The 23,581-nt window shown below is 42.1% G+C and overlaps 1 protein-coding gene across 28 annotated transcripts in view; it reads left to right on the top strand.

Annotated features, from left to right (window-relative positions):
• The window catches only part of ZBTB20 (zinc finger and BTB domain containing 20), a 487,506-nt gene that overhangs the window by 306,577 nt on the left and 157,348 nt on the right, over positions 1-23,581 (top strand). For 22 of the 28 annotated variants that reach the window (XM_054214041.1, XM_054213930.1, XM_054213988.1 and 19 more), the window contains one exon: positions 16,085-16,185. The gene's annotated coding sequence lies outside the window, so the exon portion shown is untranslated. The other 6 variants (XM_054214071.1, XM_054213913.1, XM_054213884.1 and 3 more) reach the window with 4 other exon arrangements.

Genomic DNA, 23,581 nt, shown 5'->3' with positions numbered 1-23,581 from the left:
TCTGCTTCTGTCCTAAAAGGCTCTAGCTGGGTCTTTTTGTGCCGTTCCCTACCCATTTCCCTCTGCTTTATGGACTTCTGAACCTTGTTATGACTGAAGTTACTATGCTGGCTGTGTGCATACTGCAAGTGAGAAAAAAAATCGAAGTCCACAAACTGTGGATAACAGCAGATCCCGCAACAGAGTGAAATCAAAATAGGATGTTGTATGCCAAGACGCAGAGTTCTCATGGTCCTTATCTCTGTATGGAATAACTGGAAGTGGTTACAGTTTCCTTCATTTAGTATAACTGAATGTATCGAGGGCTGAGTATCTTCAGGGAGATATTGACTGCCTGATGGCATGCGTCCTAATTTCAGGACGTGATGTCCTGGCATGAAGATAGGGTAGCCTTTTGTCCCACTCAGTCTTGAGTGCCTGAAATCTAAAGCTATGTTACTGTGTTGGTGTCTGTCCAACAAAGATGTGTGTTCTACTTGTACCATGTGGAAAAATGAATAAAATATCTAAAGTTAAAAAACAATTCATAAACACCATATGCACATACATACTGCATGCACAACTTCTCTTTGAAAATATTACAATGGGACACCCTTCCAGATTCTGGTTGTAAAAGACTGTAACTTAATTTCTGCTACAGGTTTTTAGTCAAAAAAAATACTGCAACAGAGTCTGTTTTCTTTCAAATCAGAAAAAGTATACTAGAATAGAGAGTGTTCTTTAAAATGAAGTATTGATCTGTCTGTCTAAGACACAGTGCTTCTAAAGCTACCGACCTCTTAACTTGTAGGTGCCAAAAACTAATTCACACTTGGGGATACTGAGGCAGAAATTGGTGAGGTGACTAATCTAACAGCATGCCCTGATGGAGTCTGTCTGACTCCGAGGCCCCTGCCATAGCTGCTTTGATTAACTTGCCAGAAGAGCTGGCGTAGCCTGGATGTGGATGTGGGAGTGAAGGGCTCTGCAGGTCCCTGAGTCATGTTGTGGAGATGAAGCTTGCTGCTTGGGAGCCGGAGCCTCTTAGAGCAATGGATACCTGGCCCTAGGTGAGGAAAGGGGCTGCTCCACAGCTGTGGAGCACCAAACTTCTTGCAGCACGTACCTTTTCAGGGGAGGCAACGTCGTTTCTGCTGAATACCTGCTCATCCAAAAAAACGCAAAGAGGGGCTTGAGTGCTCTTTTGGTCCCCTCTCCTTTTTGCTACAGCGGTACCATCGTTTGTGTTGCTGGCATAGAGCTGCGGTGTCTTTGTACAACAGGAGAGAAGCTGTGGCGCTGGGTTAGAAATGAGATGGATGACACTGCTGCAGCAGGGAAAGAAGAGAGAATATCTTGACACGCTCTTTCTTCCCAACCCTGAGATCTGCATCTGGGTTTAATATTAGATAGGATCACTGAGGATAATTGTGGTTGGCAATTTTTACTTTTTGATGACTTAAAATGACCTGTGATGTATTAGGCTCGGCGGTGTCGCTCCATAGCATGGCTTCCTTGTGAGACTTCCGCCTCCACTAGAATGAGGGGTGCCAACGGTACCACTTCATCCATAGTGTTGCTTTCAGCGTGTGGTACCCTGCCGTGCAGGGAATGCTACAGATGTTTTTACTTTAGAAATATTAGTAGTCTGTCTGATATTATATCAATGGGACTTGCTGCTCCATAAAATTGACTGCTCTGTAGAGCAAAGACACAAGTACAAGGGCAAGCTGAGTCATTGGCTGTATTTGGATGTGTTTTCGTGTACTTTTGTGGGGAAAAGACGTATACTTGACAGGAGGAAGGCTAATTCTTCTCTGTCAGTCAGTGGAAGGCAGAAGGTTTAGTGAGAAGAGATCAGATGGGCTTGAATGAATTTTGTAATTCCGAACGTATCTGGGAAATAGAGCTGAATGATGTATAGAGAACTCCTCTGTCAGTGTGGAAAATTAGAGATTTGAACAAGATGAGTTTAATACTGAAATGAAACGAGAATTTTATGATTAATAGGGTCTGGCGGAGACAGCATACTTATATATAATTTTGGAGGCTTGGGAAGTGATCTTTGGGTTGATGTGGGTCTGAGGGCTTAAGGGGAGAGGGATGGCCCCACAGGGAAGCCCAGCTGGCTTGTTTCTTTTCAGTGAAAGACCCAAAACTTTTACACAGCAGGCCTAAAATGGAGGAGGTAAATCTTCAGTTTCAGAGATTCAGAGGATCTTTTAAAATATTTTACAAGGTCGAAAAGATAAATTAGGAATAAAATGTGTGTTGAGCTGAAACAGGGTTTTGGTTCATCTCGTCTTTAGTCCTGCTTCTGAAACAACTACCATCAGTTGTTTCAGGGCAAGACATTTTCCTTCTGGATACTGCGTACTAAACGCTGGACATGGAGGCCAGGTTTTGTGACCCCTGCAATGATCATCCTGCATCCTGAAACATCGCTTTGTTACATTAACTCATAAATGGCAAAATATGCAGATAGAGGGAATTTGCCTCGTCTTACATGGCTACAGATGCAGCTCATAATCATTAAAATTACTCATTGGCCTGTGAGGAGAACATAAAGAAAATTATTTTGTAGAAACTAACAGAAAAGGATAAGATTCACAGCTCACTTGCTATCTTTATTCTAGGCAAATAATTAGCTGTTTTATTATATTCTAAGGAACTTTGGAAACTTGGGTTGTATCCTCCCCTCAGGACATGGTGACGTTCTGTATATTTTGCCTTGCGCACTCCTATTTTGAAATTTTCCTTCAGAGTGAGAATTATTTCTCCTTTGAACACCTTTATATCTTTTCCCTGTGTAAGAGAAAAGCCATGTTCCCATACCGGTGTTTTCTGACTTAAAATTACCCGTGTAAAGTCAGCAAACACAGAATAATTACTTCTAATGCAGAATTTGTAATAAGCAAGTTTTATTAGAAATGGGGAAAGTACAACTCTGGTCTTTGCCTGCCTTTCTCCAGAGTCCCGTCCTAGTGCACTTTCCTTTAGATGGCACTCCCACATTAACTTGTGTACGACCCGAGCAGCTGTTTGTGATCTGTCATCTGTGTCTTGAAATATGATGGAGAGACTTAGAAATTATATTAATTGTGGTGTCCACATCCTCTGTTCATTAAAAGTTGAAAATTGCTGTTCAAATATTTCATAATCAAAAATTAATCCCAGTCTACCTGTTCCAAATCATATATTACGCCCTCTGGGAATGAATCCCAAATCCCTCTTACAATTTGGATGCTCTTTCCTCTGGGTATTGATTACAAATTCTGGTTATTGTTCACATACTTTGTCATAGGGGGAATTAATCTCAAGTTCCCGTCTACTGTTCTGGGACTGAAAGCTATCTATAATTAAGATTTTTCTATTAAATGGATATTGACGATGAGCTTTTCTGTCTACATTTTTGGGGTTATCTTCTGGCAGGGAAAGTTTGTCTCAGCTCATGGAGAGATTCTTCTGGCTGAGTACTCTGCCCACCAGTTTCCAGGCCACTGTGAGCGCAGGCATTTTGCAGGAGCCGGTGGCATAGCTGGGGTGTTCTCTAATGTTGGCATTGGGTAAGAAGGTGCGAATATTTTCACAAGGACTCGGCAAAGTGGAGCAAATAGGATGGCGTTGCATCAGAAGTGTAGAGGAATATGTGAGCGTGCAGTATATCAATCGTGAAGCGCCCTACAATTGCAAACCAGTTGCCACATAAAATCGTAACAATCTTAGTTATATGAAAGGGGGGAATAATTTGTCCATCTTTTTGGCAGTGGGTAGAATAAGACTGAAAATACTATGGTGAGGGGTAGCAGTATAAAAACACCAGAGAGACTATGTATTTTTGATGTGTGAACCTGTGTTCTGTCTGATTAGTTTCAGCAACTTTGACTACAAAACCAACTGCTATTATTTCCACGTAGATACAGTCATTTTCCATATAACAATGCGATGCACAGAGAATAAAAGTCTTCAGTTCCGTAGCTGTGTCTATCCCTGTTTCTTCATGGGTGGAAAATGGGATCAGAACAGCCCCGAATTTCGGAGAAGCTGGAATCCGGACCTCGGTTTTCGTGTTTCAGATCCACCGCTGCTGCTAATAGACATGGTGTTTCCAGTGGCAACAGTTGGCTCACACGTTTTTCACACTTCAGAAGAGATCCCCGTTTCCTTTTTTTTTTCCCTCCTCTTTAGCAGTGGGCAGCCCTGCAACCTTTTGATCATACCGACTTTGTACATTACATGACTGAACTCAGCTATGCCAAACATCCTTTTAGAAAGTTTGACATTTGTGCCATTTGAAAAAAGAGAGGGAGAGAGAAGGAGAGAGGGGGAAGAATGAATCCTGGCGGCTTCCTCCTGCCCTTTTGATTAAGAGTGCAGTAAGTCAGCAGAAGAGGTGGGACTTCTAACAATCAGGGGGTTGTGCAAGGCAGTTGTGATCTGCGATGTACGCACACACATGCACGCAGAGGAAAGGAAAGAAAAAGAGGGAAGGTAGGAGTAATCAGAAATTACTACAAAAAATTAATTAATTGATGGAAAGCATACGGTGACAATCAAAGAGACTAGATGAGACAAAGGAGGTGGCCTTTGATACTATCCTAAACCAGGTGAAGGAGGTTGAACTCAGGAAGTTCCAAGGTCCCTTTGAGACCTAAATCATTTTAATTCTTTAACACCTTTGTTCCCATTCACTCCCTTGAAAATGCTATTTTGTGTGTATATTCTGTTCTGTTCTCTTTTATTCTATTCAATTCTATGATAAATTTTATGTAACCATTAATACTTCCAGTTCTTCCAAATTTTTGCCCCTCTGTTATCCCAGTCTTGGAGGTGGTGCAGAATTTATGGAACTGAAATGGCTGTTGTAACATCAGCATGCAAAGAGAACGGGGACAAGACTTAGCTGTTCTAGTATTTGCAAAAGAAGACAGGGAGAGGAGGCTATTGCGTAACTTTGGACAAGTCATAAGACTTTGTTGTGTTTCTAACTTAGTCCCTTCATTTACTTAAAATGACAAAGGCTCATTGGGAAAAAAAAAAAAAAAAGCATTGCAGTGAGTTAGAAAATAGCCTAGCTTTCTCCCTTCCCAACACGTTCACTTAGATTTATGCTACATTTCAGAAATTTTAGCTTTCTTTTTCTATTTCCCCAGAAAAGAGACAAATCTTCCAAGAAATCTTTGTTACTGGCTGCCGTGTGAGGTGGCCTTGGAGGAGACGGTGTTTGCATTACCCAGGGTTACACGCCACATTCCTGGGGAGGGAGGTGTCAGGCAGGCTCTGCGACGAGCGTGTGGTCAGGACATGAAGTGACCCAAAGGGGCATGATCGTGTCGTTATTGCAGAGAGTCCGGTTAATCGGCCCTTGTGAGGGGCAACTTCGTGGCTTCGACACATGGGTTTCTCCATGTGCTTCAGGGAGCATCCCACCCGGCGCTCCACTTCAGTCTTTAGACTGAAGCCCATCTCTACGGAGGTATAGGAGAAGGCTTTTGTAAAAGGGGAATACTGAGGTTTTTTACATCTTCCTTCAGTTCAACCAGTGCTGGCCTTTGCTGAAGATGTGCTACTGGTCTGAATGAATCGCCGGGTCAGTGTTTTGTGATAGCTCCTCAGTGACTATTTTTTAAAAAGAGAGAGAGAGGGGAAGAAAGGAGACAGGAAAAGGGATGTGTCAGGAGAACTAGCAGGCCAGAAGGGGCAGTAACGTTAGACAGGGTCTTTAAAAGTCCAAAAGAAAAAGTACTGAGTGTTCTAAAGTAAGTTTGCAATGATGTGTAAAATAGTTCCCTGTGTGAAAATCTATATTGATTTTTTTTTCTTTGTTTGTGTAGAGATTGTTCTCGGAATAGAAAAGCTTTGACATTTTGCCTTCTCATGTACTTAATCAGTCATTTGTGTCACTCTTACACGCACATGTGCTCTGTCTTCTCTCTGGCTGTCGGCAGAGGATGGCTACTTGCTACTTCATCCAGATCATTTGTACAGCTACAGCTAATGGATAACGGTGTTGGAGACCCTCCTGCAACTCTGCTGGTCGTGGGATGTATGGTGGTAGGGAAGACATGATTTGGGTGGTGACAAGAGTGGATAGCACAAATGGCTGACTGTCCTAGTCCATGATACAGTTGATTGCCACGTGTGCCAACTGACAGAAGTGTGTTGGCTTTCGAAAACCAAAGACTTCTGTGTCATCAGGAGCTGGAGGTTACTGTCAGACTCCTTACACTTGTTTCCACTTGGCTTTGCAGTCAGAAAGGTAGCTTTGGTTTTTGAAAAAAAATATTTTTTTTTTGCTTTGGCAAAGGTAGTCACAAATAACCTGACTGACAAGATGATGTGGAAACAAGCGCCTCTTGAACACTGCTCATGCTAGTCTCCGTTCTTACAGTGAGATTTTATAGCTGCTGTGGTCAGCAAAGCCTCATGTGGCCAGAGACAGAGAGAACTTAGGGGAACAGTTTTTAGTGAAAAACATTGACTTTCCTGCAGTGAAAACGTGAACCACAGAGTCTTACTGTGCCACCGACTGGATCTTGCTTCTTGGCTTTTCGTACAGCACTCCCTTTGCTTGTCAGGATGTTCTCAGCTTCTCCGGGTTCTCCTGCGGCAGGCCAGGCTGTTGTGGTGGCGGCAGCTTCCCTTGCTCTGTCAGCATTGTCCAACGGCTGTGCTTTTGAGGGGGAAGGAGGCAACCGGCCAGGAGCTGGGCGCACTGATGCTCACCCTGCTCGGTGTCATTGCATGGAAGAGAAATCCTGCGGGACAGCCCAGTGGCAGTGGGGGCGGTTGAGCCTTGCAGGAATGAGTGCTTGCGCGTCTGGGAACAATGGAGCAAATGGCTCGTGGAGCCCCGCTTCCAAGTGGCTGTGTGCAGACGGGCTCGCTGAAACCGTATTTTTAACACAGTTGGGTATAAATGGCCCATTTTTACCTCTGCATACATCATCTACATCATCCCTTCACTTCCTTCCCCTTTAAGTGATGTCTTATGCATAGATTTGTCATTTACGCTCCAACTGCATTTTGCATTATTACATTTTAATGATATTTGAAGTTCTTTCATACATATTTGAGTTCACTGATATAAATGAAAAAAGAGAAATAATCAGCATACTTGGTTTATCTGATGGCATAAAAATGTTATATCATAACTTTGGCAATTTCTTGGATAAGATCAAGCACAACATCAAATACTAGGAGAGGGTCCAAGTACAGCTGTCCATCTGAATGGCTCTAAAGTTGGGGTCGTTCAAAGTCAACAGCTGAACTTTGCAGTTTGGCCCCGTTTGTACCTCAGAGAAAAATCATTTAAGCAATTTTACCCCTTAAGCTTTGTAACTTGTGGGTTTGGTTAAAAAGAAACTGAGATCTGAGTCGCCCTTGACTCTCATTGTCTTTTTGTGAAAATGAACTTCTCATGTATTGGCTTTGTTTGAGGATGCTCTGCGTGATCTAGAGGGTCTAACCTCCTCCACCCCGTATCTCCTGCCGACTTAGGATCTGTTATAATCTATTAGGAATCTTGAGGCTTGAGGGCAGAATTTTGTGTAGGGATAAAAGATGCTTTCATGTTGGTGCTGTGGGATATTTTTTTTTTTAATTCTTTCTCTCCTTCTCCGTTTCATGAAAATTCATTAATCTGTGACATTTAAAGACTCTGTCTGAGAGGTGTCTGGAGCAGCGGCCGGCTGCATACATCAATAGTTTCTCAGAGTCTGGCACTCTGTCAATATTTGGGGGCCTCAGTAACAGCACTTAAATGCACTGCCTGCCAGCCGTCACGCTCTTAGCATGTCTGTAAGAGTCTGAATGAGCGGATATTAGCACGTCAAGTCCTTTCACAACTGGCAACACTTTAGAGACAAACTGCTTGGTAGGTATCTCTCCTCTTCCCTCCCCTCCTGTTTTCTGGCATGTCTTCTTTGTTTATCTGATGTGATTTATGTATTTACACACAAATATGCATCCTGCAAGGAGGCATCATAAATCCTGAGGCTAGAGGTGGTATTATGGCATAATCTATATAACAATGGAAATGGGCTGAAGCTGGATTTGGACCCAGAACCAGATTAAGCTTGGGTTGACTCCTGGGCCAGTTGAGTCAGGAACAGAGTTTTGTTTGGATTTCATGGTGCCAAAATCTTTAGAGTTTAGTTCCAAATAATGAGAATCTTGGACAAAAATTTCACAGGAAGTGCTACTGTGGCAATATTTCAACCAGCTCCAAACCAGAAGTGGAAAACAAGCCATTTCAAGACTTGGGTTGTATTCAAATCAGAACTGTTAGAGCAGGTTCAAAATCCAGACCTTCTGTTCCTTTTTTTAATCCTATCCCAGTGCATAAATTGGATTCACAGCTGAATATTAGTCTAGATTACCTGTGAAACCTCCCTTTTCAGTGGAAAAAAAAAAAATCAGGGAAGCAAAATACAATTTTTTCTTCTTTCCCCTGGTGGAATAGGAAGTACAGTAAAAGAAATTTCGATTCACTGACATTTTTTGCTGTATCGTGTGTGTGTGTGTGTCCCCTTCTATTTGGTTAAAATGTTATGGCCAGAGAGCAATCAGTGTCTTTTATCACACAGTCATGTTTATTCTCTCTTTACCCGTCGTGCTTCACCTCTTGCTTGTTTTGTTGCTGGATCTATGGCTCTGAAACCAGGTTGTCTAGAGAAGTGAATGGCCACAGTGTCTGGAAGTTTGGATTGGCTTTTTAGAGCTGAATTGTAGGCAGAAAACTGCGTCTAAATGTTTCCATTTCTAAATCTCCTTAGAATATTCTTTTTTTCACCCTATTTTCCTGTCATGTATACAAAAAGGAGATAAAGGGATGGGTGCAGAGTGAGCCCTCCATTAGGAACATCTTCCTAGCTGAATTTTGGGAATAAACTCTTAAAAGAATAAATCTGAACTCAGAAGCTCTCTGAAACCACTTCCTTATGATTCCTACTTCATAAGTCCAGTAAAACAGCCCCTAAGCTGGGACCTCCAGCACATTCTTCGGTACTAGCTTGAGTCAACAACTTCTTAATCCTTTTCCAATAATGTCCAGAAACTTTTTTTTTTTTTTTTTCAATAAACTTCCAACCCTCTCCTGGTAACGCCTGCAAAAATTTGGCATGATAACAAAAGAGACAAAATTATTCTGCTAGAACTACCTTGCAAGAGTAAGACACAACAAAAATAGCTAACTACCCTTTCTCAATCATTTCTGTGCTCTTTTTAGCACTCTCTGATCTGCTGCCTTTATCTTGATTTTTCCCTTACTCCAACTACAGCTGCATCTGATCTCCATTTTCCTGTTTGTGTCCCCAGAGCACCTGCAGTTATACAGTGTTTTATCACCTGTTGGATAAAAAGGAGAACCCTGTGAAAGTTTACAAATGTCTCCGCAGAGGCAGTGAGTAACAAGGGATGCATTTATCCCTGCTACAGGCCAAGCAGCAAAGGGAAAATAAACAGGCTCAAGGCTTCTGTGAATACAGGAGATGCGTCTGGCTAGATGGCAGCAATGGCCAATAAGTACAGACAATCGACAGGGAGGAGGCTTTATTTTTAATTACAATAACTGTTCATTTCACATGGTGTGGGGGCACTCGTGCGCGGAGGGGAATGGCCGACTGCAAATGCTGCCCTTGGCCAGAGCGTGGTCGCCTCGGCAGTGCCCGGCCTGCCCTGTCCTCCTCTGGCAGCCCCCTCGCAGGAGGCTGGGGGCGAGGTGCCGCCTTGGGGGCTATGAAACCTCAGCCGTGTCACCTAGACGCCAGCAGCCCCCAGGATGGAGAAAAGTAGCGTGGGGTTAAAGCTGCGGTGGGCCGCCGGGGCGGCTGGGGCACCCGGGATCGGGCCCGTGCAGTGGGAATAATCTCCCTGTGTGCTCTAGAGTTGCACTTTCTCGGTCTGTACTTTGCGCTGCCTTTTACAGTCTCGGCAAAGTAACACATGAGCTTTCCGTAACCCACGCACCTTTTGTACCCAGGGAGCACATCTCAAGGCATAATGGGGCACATTTGCAACTCTGTCCCCAGTGTTTTAAAAACGTGACTGACTTTTTTGTCAGCGACAGCCGTGTGTGCTCTGAGAAACCTCCCCGCCCCCAGCTCCGAGCGCTGCGCGTCGAAGTTGAGGAGTTTGGAACGTTGCATTCGATTCTATTTCTGTGGTGTTTATTTTCTAAGGAGCTCTAAAGTTGTCTTTTGATTAAGCAAGTTGGCCTTGCGAGATGCTAGGTGTCTTCAGACCAGAGGCAGGCAGACCTCTTCCCTTCAGCCTCGCGGGCTGTCTCCACCTCTGTGCAGACGTTGAACTTGCATTTCCCATTCCTACCGGTGACAATTGCGTACCTAAAGCCCTGCACAGAGAATTTGGAGGTTGCCCGTGAGGCTTTCCACTAAGCAGCTCTTTCAATCCAGCTACCTTTCCTTCCCTGGAGGGATGAGAGGATTTGTCCCCAAATAATGGGGGTACAAAAGTGCCAAGGGGATCTTGGGTTTCAGGCTTCATTCAGTACGTGTCCCTGTTGGTTCCTGGTAGCTGTAAACGAGATGCTTTCTTTGAGCGCTGAAATTGATGAAGCAGGAAAAATCTAGACTTGTCGTCCGTTCATATTTTACCTCTATTAATAAGTAATTAATTAAAAAAGAAGCTGATGTTCCCATGATGGGCTGCTAAATATATGCAAGTGAAACTATTGGCATTAAAAAGAGATTTGACTGCAGTTGAGCAGTTATTTATATTATAGTAAATCATATAGGCCCCAGTTGAGACGAGCAATCTATTGTGTTAGGCACTGTACAGACACGCTGTAGGAGGTGCATCTAACCCCGACGAGCTCAGAGACGGCGGAGACAAAGTGTGGACAGGGAGACAACCATAAAGAAACGAAATAATAACTCACCTTGGACACAAAGACAGGGGCTGAACCAAGAAGAGAATGCAGATCCCCTGCCTCCCTGCTCTTCTTTCATTAAGTCGGGAGCCGGTTAACTCACAGTTCAGCCCTTAGATTTAGATCTGGGTAAAACTGTTGAGTTAAATGTTTTGTTTGCTGAAATCTGCTTGCCTCAAATACAGGTTAGCCAAAACTATGGAAAAAAATAAACTGAGAAAAAAAATGTAAAATAAATGTTTTGGAAAGCCAAAAGGTTTTGTTTTGATATTTCTAAGCTAGGTGTCTGTTTGTGGTTTGGGGTTTTTTTTTGTTTTGTTTTGAAACAAAGTCAATTTTAATTCAAATGTATCGAACACAAGCAAAAAACTAGACCATTTTGTTAAACAGCTAGGTGTTTTCTGTGTGGTTTTTTTTTTTTTTCCTTTCCATTTTCTCAGTTTGGTCAGCTAGCCAAATAAATCAGTTATTTGCACAACTGTAATTCTAATTAGAATGTTGGGCCCTGGGGACTTGGGCTATATATTTCAATACAGTACATATTTATAATACCAAGTACCCTGCCTGGTACTCCATATATAATAATAGCAAGCAGTCCAGCGCACTGGGGAGATGCGGGCACTGGGGAAGACCCAGTGCCTTTTAGCTCTTCACATTTTTATTTTCAGTTATAGTAGTATTTTGGAGGGTATTGCTTACAAGATAAAATTTGCATTTATTTGAGCAACTCACAAATGGGATTCACTGCAAAGCTATCATTAAAGGGAAATAAAGCAGAAGAAGGAACAAAAGAGACATTCTCAGCAAAGTCTGACACGTAGACACTTTCAGAGATCCTTGTCGCCACAGGAAAAATGCCGTCTTCTTACTCTACCACCTCCCCCCCAAAATCCTGAAAAACAGGCAGATAAGTACAGGGGCTGTTCATGAAGTGCTGCGACTCAAACGCTCTTCAGCTGTATTGTTGTCTATTTCCAGCATTTCTACCTTACAAACAATTTGGTCATTTCTGTGTGATCGTTCCTAACTTGAAGCAGTTTCCTCTCATTCCAGTTCAAAACCACAGTGCCCATTTTCTGTGAACGACTTCCAAAGGGGGTTACTCTGGCATCAGATATTCCTGAGGTGCTTCTTGCTTGTGTAGGTGTTGCCACTCTTTGTAGATAGCTGGTAGGAACTGGAGGAGTCACTTTAACTTTGTGTGTATGTTACTCTTCCTCTTCTTGTTTTAACTGATATTTTTTAGTGCTTTCTCCATTTACATATGTCTATGAGAAATAAACCCATGATGTTATTCAACCTTATAACCTTGTTAGAGAAGCAATTATAGGACAGGGTGAGATATTTTCTTCCCAGCATGGTCAGTGTGGTATTCGTTCTGCTTGTTTCTTGCAGAAGAGACCCATAGCCTGAGCTCTGATACCCAGAGCACTCTGCCACTCGCTCTGCAGCGCCGCAGCCTGTGATTTGGCTCCAGGTGACATTCTCTGCAGTGTGCGGCACCAATGCTGGTTTTGGCTCTGCCCCAGTCCCAGTAGAAAGGCTCGGGTTACGTCCCATATGATCTTTCTGTAATGAAACGGACTTCTGCTTATGAACCCAACTGACTCGGTGAGTTAGTGGTGGAGAAAAATGCCTGTGGAAAGATGCTAGCCCTTGATTGTTAAGTCCCTGAAAAGCCCCCAGGCTTTCTAGTGGAGACCTCTTCAGCGTTCACTTCCCTTGACTGAAGAATCGTAACTGTAGAAAGCACTAATGCCAGTCTTGATCCGATAATCTAGCTGCAGAATGACAACCAAATAGGGAGCTATGGATAAAATGTAAGAAATGAGACTTGACCACGCTGTCTCTGACTCCCCACAGGTACTCTTTGATGAGGTTAACTTTGTGCGCGTTTTTGGAAATTTCTTCAGACATCTGTGAAGGCCTCGTTTCGCTTTGTCCTTACCTCCTGAAGTCTCGGGCATTGCTGGACAAAGTGAGGGTCTTCTCCAAGCCGTCAGATTTCTTTCTCCCTTCCATTACCTCCCAGCTACCCCACTTAATACTAACTGAGGTGCCACAGGATTCAAGATAAGTGGAAATGTGGTAGGGAAAAAGGGTAGATAAGATGGGTGGGACTGGAGACTTGACTAGGGGAGCTGAGAGTATGCTGTAGTATGTAGGAGCATGGGCAAACATTTTTACTGAGTACATATGCATGTAGGGAGTAAGGAGCTGCCTTTGTTAGTCTTCATTTGTTCAGAATTTGTGCTGTTACATTTCAGCAGTCCTAGTGCTCAACCCTAATGCTCGGAATATTCCCATGAGGTTACTTGGTGCCTGTGAGACCTGCAGCCCCAGGTCCTCCTCCTGTTGCCACCGGTACCCTGGTGTAGAAAATTGTGGAGAAGTGAAATTTTTACCTCTGGTCGTTGCTGTTTTCTTTGTGCGCTGACTGCTACTGTACCAAGCAAGGGTTTGTCTAGACCAGAGCTCAGGGTTACTTATTATCCTCATAATCCATTTCCTTTTGCCAACAGCAGTGGCTTATGTGGCTAAGTCAGAAGGGAATGCTCACATCATGGGTAGCCTCTTTTCTATGATCTTCATTAAGCTTTGGGCCATTAGCTCAAGATGCGTGATTATTTTGTTTGTTCGAACAGCAAGACGAGCAGAGTCTCCTCTGAGTGTTTCTTTCAAGCAAAGCAGCATGACTGAAAACTGGGAGCTTGCCAGAAAATGTTACGTGAAGTAGTAGTGGCAGGTTCATCTTAGTGTGGGCGGAGAGAGAGCTGTACCCTCTATTTCACTACTTCAAACGTGCAGAGTCCATATGCCATAGTTGAGCTGGTTTATGGATGGAGTATGAAGGCTACTACTTGATCTACTTCGTGCAAACCCTGTGTGAGTGCTGTAGATGTATAGTCTTATGGATACAAGTATCAGCTGTTGTTGCAGTCCAAACACACAGCATCAATATTCAGGATGTTATAGACAGTCCCGTTTTTCTCCTTTATATTTAGCGTTAGTACACAGAGCCAAATACTAAAAAGGGCGGGGGGGTGGGGGGGAAGGGGGGGGAGTCACATGATTAAATTAATACCATTAATTATTTAGAAACAATCAAAGGAAATACAAGACATCTGGCTTTAAGCCCAAACAACTCATGGCACTGCTGTTGCCTTGTAACCTCATCAGCTCCTGGTCCAGTCATCTCTCTTCTTTCATTATGAACACAGGAGATGCCCCCCCCCCCCCTTCTTTCCTGCCTTATTTCTGGCAGCTTGGAACACGGATCACAAGACTGGACTATAGAGTTGTCTGATTTTGTGTGTATAAACTCTGATTAGTTCTACGATGAAAAGGCATCCCCCTCCACATCCCCATGGTATACAATAGTGTTTGATTAGCAGTGTGTTGCAGCCATAGGTTGTGTTTTTCTCTTCCTCTCAGTATTGGGAACTAGCTGCTGTAGGAGGGAAAAACACTGTTGTTACTGCAGTGCTGAACGTCATTAAGCACGCGTGTTACAGTAGGCTGCATACAACATACAGTGAGAGACGGTTCCTGCCCTTGAAGGGTGGACGGTCTGTGCAGGCAGAAAGGCTGGAGGAGAAATAGCATTGCGGAGAATGGAAGCGCTTTGCCCACGATTGTGCAAGAGGGCTGTGGCAGACCCAGCCCACTGACCTTGGCGTTCACCTTTCCCTGGATGAGGTCAGTGGTCCTACCCTTTGTAGCCGTCGCCAGACATTTTCCATTGGAATGATTTTTCAGTGGCAACTCTTTTTCTTGAAATAAAAATTTTTCTGTTTACCCAAGAAAAGTCAAAACAAGTATTTCCCAACTGCTGGTTCTGGAAGGCTCTTTACTCCCCCCCTCCCTCCCCACCCCTTTTTCTAGCTAGTTGACAGAAAATTTCCATTTTCATTATCTAAGAGGTGAATTTTTGTGGCAACACCTTCTCATGGGGAAAAAAGACCCACTGGGCTCTTTTTTTTTATTCCAATTCAGGAATAGAACATTTTGGGGCCTTTCCCCCTGCCAAATGATTATATCTTTGCCATAACATAGTTCCATTTTCTCTTCAGCTCAGTCTTTGTTAGTGTAGGTGATTTAATGCAATCTAATCATGCAGTTTGCGCCTTCTGTAGGTAAATTAGTACCTACAACTTCCTGAAATGGTTTTACAGTTATTGGGGCAAAACAAAGTTTCTCGCCGATCATTAGGGTTCCACTTTTCTATGCACTGGTGAGTGTGGACCCATTTTGATTACTAGCAGATGTATTGAAGTCATTCTCATTACATCTGCGTCTGTGGAGAGGCACTGACTTTCGTTTTCTTACTTTAATCCGAAAAGCGTAGTTTCGCTGGCTGTTCTCTTAATGGTTGCTGAGCGTTGCTTTGAAGAACTCTTATTTTATGAAAAGGCATTAAGACTTCTATCACAGTAAGGATCTCTAGACAGTCTATACCTACTCTTGACTACTATTTTGAAGATGCACATTCCCAATTATCTGTGGAAAAATATTGAAATATGCATCCTTGGTTCTGAAAAGCTTACTTTAGACTACTGCTCTCTATTATTTTGTAGTATTCCATAGCCTACACTTGTCCTCAGAGAATGATGGCATCAGTTGAACATATTGGGTGTGATTTTTCAAAGTATGCAGTTATCCACATTTGGTTCCCACTGCATTCGATGTGTGTTAACGCCACCTTCAACAAAGGCAGAGTTAGGCCCATGCAGAAGGCTTTAAAAACCAAAAACCAAACCCCATCTCTTGCACCCTGGGCTATTTGCAGGCAAGAACATATGTTGTAAGTGCTTTTGCTGCTTTGCAGGGTGTTTGTTGAAGGGGCTTAGGCTGCTCTCTGAGTAAGGGTGTAGTTTGTTTTGATGCTATGATAGGTTTGTTTCTTCAGTGTTATCCCTTTAAGTTTATCATATGTTTTTAAAGTATTGTATTTCTTGGAACTAAATATAAACAAAAACTATCTGTATCCAATAAACTAAAAAAACCTCTTAGATTAAGCTGTTCCAAGGTTTTGTTTGTTTGTTTCCTTATACTAAAGCCAGTACTTTTTATTTTGTTGTCCTCAGATGTAGTCATTATATACAGTTTGTTGTTTATATAAAACTTAAATTTTTCTTTTTCTTTTCCTTTGTCTCCTCTCCCCTTACTTTGCCTTTTCCTAACATCTACGTCGCGTGTTGATGGCAAGAGCAGCAGTGGTTGGCAGTTTTCCTCAACTTCGCAAGAGAGAGAGAGATTTGGTTGGAATGAAACCTTGCTCTCCGTACAGCCTGCTTGAGATACAGCATTGAAAGGTATCATCTCATTTTCTGTCTTGAAACCAAAGATGAAAACCACAAACAGGTAGAAATCTCGGTGCCAAACCACCTGTTGATTCACAGCCGAAAAGCCCTTGGCAATACATTTCTCACTGTATCCAGTTGGAGCGAGTGCATGGCTGATACCCACGGTATCTGTCTGTACCTGTGAGTTTGGTAAAGAGCTAATTCATTTGAGAAGATTTGGATTGAAATTTAGGTAAAGTTAGCAGAGCAGAGCAAAGAATTTGCTGATCTTAGTCTTGCTTTTTGCCTAGAGTAGCATATATCACTCATGTAACTTGCTTCAGCATTGAAAATACCAATCCTGAAATCACACGCTGTGCATTATAGAGCAAAATGCGATTTGTTGAAACAGCTGTGTGTGGAGAGTCCAGATCTGCAATAGCCTGGTATCCTGGAGGTCAGAATTGAGGTGGATGGATGAAAGCGTGAAGACAAAAGTTGTGAAATACCCTGCTGGTAGCATCAATACTTCATCTTTTATGAGAGTATTACAATTCGGAAAATCACTTGAAATCAAGTTAAAATGCTGTCTTTGGACTGCTACATATATGCTCCCTGTGACGTGTGCATTAGAGAAACAGCCACTGTGTGCTAATATGGCATTAAAATCTTGGACTCCATCCGCAAAAATTAGTAACATTCTTGAAATAAGAGTGATGTAGGATGCTGACACGTTTAAGTCCATGTATTCTTGGACATGTGTCCTCCAGTGCACGACAAAACCAGAAATGCCAGATACTCGTATTTTTCTTATTTCCTGTAAATCTATGCTGGGAAATGTACATGATGGCAGGCCGGCAGGCTTTGGCCTGTGGATAGCTGTACAGTAGAGCCCTATTTTATATTTTTACATGCTCTTATCTGTTCTGTTCTTTTAGTGGTACTAGTTGATTTCCATGGATTTGCATAAGCATAATTTAGAACAGATTTGGGCCACGCTATTTATATTTGTGCAGATTGCTTCATGTTTGTGAAACAATTATTTCCTGTGGATCTGTAGCATTGTCCAGTGTTGTGCAATGCTTTCATATGTATATATGACTGGTTAAAACATGAAATGTGTTTTGAAGCAAGAAGACAAGGAACAGTAAAAGCTGCACAGTAACTAAGCTATACTTGGCTGTCCATATAATGTCCAATTAATGTGGTTACTGCACTCTGAAGTCTTTCCAAGGCTGAGTAAGACATGCTGTGGCCTGGTAAAAGACACAATTTTTCCCCGAATTTTCTAAAGATTTCCGTTACAGATGCTACAATGACATGAGGACACTGTAATACGTATCTTTAGTAGCAGTAACAATGAAGGGTGTGAAGTATATCCCCAAAATCTGAAGGTGTGAATTCTAACCCATCAACGAGCTCGGTGTGAGAATTCTATACAGTAAAACCTAATTCTGTGCTGAAGAGGAACGCTGTGAACTCACAGCATAAAATAAAAGATGTTCTGTTCTCTACTGCACTATCTTGAGCCAAACTTGGGATCTAAAAGCCAAGCGAGGTTCTTTCATCACCAGTCATAAAGATGCTGTAAGTCAGATTGTTCCCTCAGGCTATATTTTGACAATGTAGTAAATTGAGCTTTGGGAACTTTCTACCAGATCGAGAACTCTGTCACCTCAAAACGCGAAGCACTGATCCATTATAAATTCATTCTTCTGATGCGGTTTTTAAAATATATTTCGATGTGTTGACTTTTACCAGAAAGCTCCGTGCCTTATCTGATATGTTTTGTTCCCCACTGCTAACATTAATACATATAAGGGCTGGCAGAAATGTGATCTCATGCCCTCACATGATCCAGATGAAATTTGTACTGTGGAGTTATCCATTGGTGCGGTCTGTTAATGTCGTTAATGATCAAGCAACATCAGCTCAGTTACTCCGCTGCATGTTGTTGTCTTCCTATTCTGCCCTTATTTCTCAAGTCTACGCTGGAAGGTGGCACGGGCATCGGGAAGAGCAAAATTTCATCGGTGTTCCGAATGGGATCAGAAAATGTGTTGGATTTTGTACATGCGTATCAACACTTCCAATTCAGTGAGCTGTGTTGAGAAGGTGAAAAAAGCTAAGTCTTGTTTCTTGCATGAAATGAAGCCAGGGTGGTACAGGAGAAGTGCACCGCCAAATTCCTTTTTGCCTGAACTCTAGAGAAGCAAAGAACAGGCAAAGCTTCAGAGTTTTGATTTGAGGATGAGTTTGGCCAGTATTAAAATTTGTCTAAAACTATTGTTTTCTTCTGCCCTCCTCCCCTTTGCTTTTCTGTGTTTTGTGATGAATGTATCATGCCCAGATTTTGCAATTGTAGCTTTGTGCTTAAAAGCCACATCGACACAATGAAAGTCTTTACTAAATTATATTTCAGAATTCTTCCAGGGAGTTTGTAGTTTGGAAAGACACAGCAGCTTGCAAAATTTTCAATTTCAGAAAAGCTGTGTACTTGAACCTGTATGATTTCCTGGATCTTGGTGGGCCAAGATGATTCTCAATCTGATAATCTTGGTCTCCTGGAAAGAAGAATAGAGGAAGGAAGAGGAGGGTAGAACTTTACAGTGAGATTGTTGATACTGCTATCTTCAAAACCTATTGTTAGCTGGAGTTTTGATAAGTTTTCGATTTGTTTTCCTTCTCTCTCTGACCTAATTAATTTTATGGGGTATCCCCAGGGACATAATTTATATGACAAATGAATTACATTAAAAGTTGCTGTCATGGTATGAAACCCCTTGTTTATGGTAAATTTAATGTTTCTGTATTCTTTTCCTCTATAAATAGTGATCTACCAGTGATAGTTTGTTTTCTTTATTTTTCAGAAAATTTTGGGTGCATAGTGACTTATCGGCAGTTTGAAAAATAATAAAAAATATAAATGAAAAAGGAGAAACATTATGATAATTCAGCTGTGCTTAGCAAAAATGCTTCTGAAGTGGCACTAGCTGAGAGGTAGGGCCCTTTCCTTTGACTTTTTCTGTTTTAAAAATAGATTTCTGTAGAAAAGAGTCACATAATAACGAGTGTACAAGTCTACTCACCAGTTCTCAGCTTACTGTAAAATAAAAACACTAGGCCTCAAGAAGGGAGTTTTAGGAAGGAAAAGCACATACCGTTTTCATTGCTGGGTTTAGGACTGTCCCATCTACAGTGTCTGTAGTAGTGAAGCTGTTTAACCTTTTGAAGCCCACGGATCTTTGTGCTATCTTTTCTTGCAGCCTTTTTTTGTATATCCACGCAACCTGCTGACTTCAGGAAGATGATACACAGATTAAGACGTTTACCTTGAGTTTCCAGGGCTGCACCCGTTTTTCTGAAGGATGAAAGAGACATGAGGGATAATTGCTGCTCCTAGTAAAAGCAGTAGACATTTTACTAACAAAAAAGTTTGCTGTAATTTCAGGCCAAAATACAAGTTTGGAATTTATTTGTATTCAAAAATTTTCCAGTAGCATTACAGCTAGGTGCTTATTCCTGAGGTCGGGTAGTGGCACCGAGTTTCCTTTTCCATAGAGAGTGAAATGCAGAAAATAGCTTAAATGGGGCAAAAAACAAAGTACAGTGCATCTTTAACAATTTTTGGTTTGATTAGATGGAATAATCCAAGGAAGGGAACTTCTTTTGTAAAAATGTACTAAACGTAGCAAAACATCCCGGCATTAGCTCAGCAGAATATCCAAGCCAGCGCTTAAAGTTAAGCTGGCGCTCCAGTGCTGCGCTGACGTGGAGCGCCTTTGCCCTGGCACGGGCTGTTTGACCCGACCGTGGCCAGGTCCCAGCGGCTCACCCACACCCTGAGCAGGATTCGGGGAGGATCTTCTGTTCACTGTGAGGAACTGCCAAGCTGGTAAATTTGCCTAAAGGGATGACAGCAGGGAAAGGGTGTTGTGCAGGGAACGTATTTTGAAACACTGGATGCACTTTTTTTAGTTCTCTGTTTCCATCCCGTGTTCCCGGCTTTTCTACAGGACTCCTAAGTAATTTCGAAACGAAACGACTTCACTAGCAGTTTTGCGGCCCTCATAAATATGATGAAGCCTGACTCTCTCTCGCACTTTTTCTTGAGGTGCTTAACAGTCTTACGGCATTTTAAAAATCTTCCTTCTTTGTCAAGACAGCATATTTCTTTAGTTAAAGGTAAGGTTCAGAGGCAAATGTAAAATAGTTAATGTTAGGTCTGCACTACCTCTGACTTTTTATTTTTTGGAGATGATAAGTTATTTTCCTTCCTTTAGATGGATTATAGAGAAGGCGGCGTTGTCCCACGGTCCCCAGCTTCGATTTTAAAATGGATCAAGTTCAGGTTCTGACATACTTGGCAGAGTACCATCGCTTTTCTACCCCTCCCTCAATCTGGGCCATAATTGTGGATATCCTGTGGACTGCAGCCCAGAGACTGCCAGTACTGGGAGCATACGGAAGGGAAGAGATGATGGCAGTAACTTTGTAGCTTGACCTGACATTTGCATTGTTTTTCAGTCGCTAAGTGTGATGAGGGGAGCAGAGGGTTTGGCATGAACTGTTAAGAAACTGGTCGTGATTTGGAGGAGCAATCCCCCCTACCTGACTCAGATGTCATTACTAGGTGCTGCTTGCACTTCAAAAAAATTACAAACAAGGGGTATTTTAAATAAAGGGAAAGAAAGCATATAGATAGAAAAAGTCATACGCTAGGTAATTCCACTACTTACGATGAAGTTGCACTGGGGGTAGATATTAACCCCATAAAATCCCTGGGTCACAGACAGCCTTATGACAGACTCTGATAGGTTTGTGGAGGCAGATTATGTCAAGCCCTCAAATTTGGAAATGTAGCAATTCCTCTGTAGTAAGATTGCAAATGAACACCCATTCGGAGATTGCCAACATTATCACAGTTTGTCAGGGTGATCTCACAGCCCGCAAAGCGCCGTAAGAGATTGCTTTACAAGTTCTGAAAGATTAGAGTGTTGAAGTATGTGACACCAGAATGATGCTTTGATGCCTGGCTTTGTCAGTCAGCCAGACAAATAAATAATATCCAGTGTTTTTATTAGTGTAAGGCATAACAGGTAATGGAAATGTATAGAGAAACGCTTTCTTGTCGCAGCTACATGGAGCACAGAAATGTAGGCTAAACGAAAATGGGATGTGTTAATGTGAAATCCTTCGAACAGGCAGTTGTATACATGCGTGGGTCAGTAACCGCAGTGCAGCGCTTATTGCTATTTCAGCAGGTAGTAGTTTAAAGCATTAGCATTATTGCATGGCTAAATGAAACAGCAAAAATAATTTGGCGGTCTTGGGTTTTGGTCATCTAGTTGAAGCCTGAAAACATACATTCTAGTAAATAAAGGATGGAGTTTTGGCTAGCAAGGAGGAAAGTTTGGTACCCCTGGGCTAGAGAAACCATGGGTTCCTCTCTTGGCTTAGGAGAAAGAGCAGCTCAGGTGTGCAGTTAGGAAGTAGCATAAAGTAAACGGTAGACGAGTATAAAATCCAGTTCCCTGGCAGGAATTGTGGAAAAGCTTTTGGGTAATATGGCATGCTTAGAGTTTTGTTATGTGTTTCAGGTATTTCAGAGATCAATGTGAGAATAATCTACAAGCGTGAAATTGGCGTTTGGGACTTTCTGTAACAACTGAACTTTATAGGGTATCTTTTTCCAGATTCCTTCGACATTCAGCCCAGATTTCCACAAAGGTTGCATGGTCTGAAAACCATTTATGGAGCCTCAAATGAGAGCCATTCGCACTGGGAAAGAGTTCCAAACAAGGCAAATTTGTCAGTCTTTCTGCTTTGATACAGAATGTTGGTATATTTTTGTATATAACAGAGTTCCACTAAATATTAGCCATGGATCTGATTTATGTCCGTTTTCAGCCTTTAAACTTTGTGGAACAGAAGGTGTGTATTTGTTGCACTCCTTCATTCTTACAGAGCCGTAAGTTGTAGAAATGTAGAATCAGCTACAAACTGCATCTCTGATCCGCCTATAGTTAGAAAACGGTCATCTGCAGTTCTCTCCCAACTTGACACCAAATCAAAATTTGTCCTTGACCTTGGAGAGTTTTGCCCTTATTTCTCCGTTCTTATAAGCCGCAGAGTATTCATGGGTGCCCAACCATTAGCTAATGATTGCTTACACAAACCTGGAGAAGCTTGGATGAAAGACCCTGTGTAAGGGCATAGAATTATAATGACTATTATTAACTGAATGCCTAAACCTAGACAATGTATTTGCACATGTAAGTAATTATGATGCACTTCAAGGCATTCTGTTTGTAATGCTTTGTAATGCTGTGCTCTCCATTTCCTACAAATCAAATTACTGAGGGATAGATTTGATTTCCACATCATTTTGAAAATATTTTCTTTTTCTTTTTTTAATTTCCTTTGTATTAATTTTTTTCAAAGTTCAAAACACAACCAACTGTGACTAAATGCATAAAACCAAACAAAAACCCCCTGAAGTATAACAAAATTAAAGACAGCCTAAGATGATATGCAGCAAACAATGTAAATCATACCTAACAAACATGGTTGTAATAATATACCTTATCCATGTCTGATCCACTAATAACAAATACTTATTCAGAGAACAAATAACTCATTCTTCTTCTTAGTGAGAGAGAGAGAGAGGCAAGCCCCAAATTCAAATTATATCTTACAGTCTAAACAAATATGAAAAACCTGCCAAATCTTCTTATAGAAATCCCAACAATCTTGTATTTTCTTTGTATCTTTTGGGAATAATGAGATTGGGAGGAGGGGGGGAAAAGGCCATTTTTTACTGGGAACGTGTGGCCTGATCCTGTAGCTTTTCCCTGAGAAGTCCGTACTGCCTTCTGTTGAAAGGTTTCCTTTGTGGGTACTGGGTTCAGACCAAAATCTGAAGGCACAGCCTAGGGTTGTTTTTAATAATTAGGGATTTTTCCCCTCCCTCATAAGATGTTTCTTCAGAAGTATGGGGTTGACAAGCAAATTACAAGTGATACCTCTGGTGAGTTTATAAAGATTGCTACAAGAATAAAGACTGTTACTAGAAATTAATGAATCCCTTCCTCTCTGCATCACATTGAAACAGGTTTTTGCCATCTTCCTGTTTCCTTTGTGGTTGCAGAAATTATTATTGTTTGCTTAACAGAATAGCATCATTCTCCCCATCCTACACTGCGGGAGTATCACCATCTTCCCCAGGCGCCTGCACCCTTCCCCAGGAGTTGTTCCATTTCAGTTTAGTTCTGGGCCATGAGTTGCCATCGGTGTGGTAGTTGGCACAAGTACTTCCCAAAGAGGACAAAGGCAAACATTCAGGTGTCTTGCAAAGCTGTGGTACACCTTATGTGCCACGCAGTGCTTATTTGTTCCGATTCAGCTGGCTGTGATGCCAGCTTTG

This window comes from Rissa tridactyla, chromosome 1 (genome assembly GCF_028500815.1).
Source record: "Rissa tridactyla isolate bRisTri1 chromosome 1, bRisTri1.patW.cur.20221130, whole genome shotgun sequence".
Lineage (NCBI taxonomy): Eukaryota > Metazoa > Chordata > Aves > Charadriiformes > Laridae > Rissa > Rissa tridactyla.
Note: the sequence above shows the minus strand (reverse complement) of the source record. Positions and strands in the feature narration are given on the sequence as shown.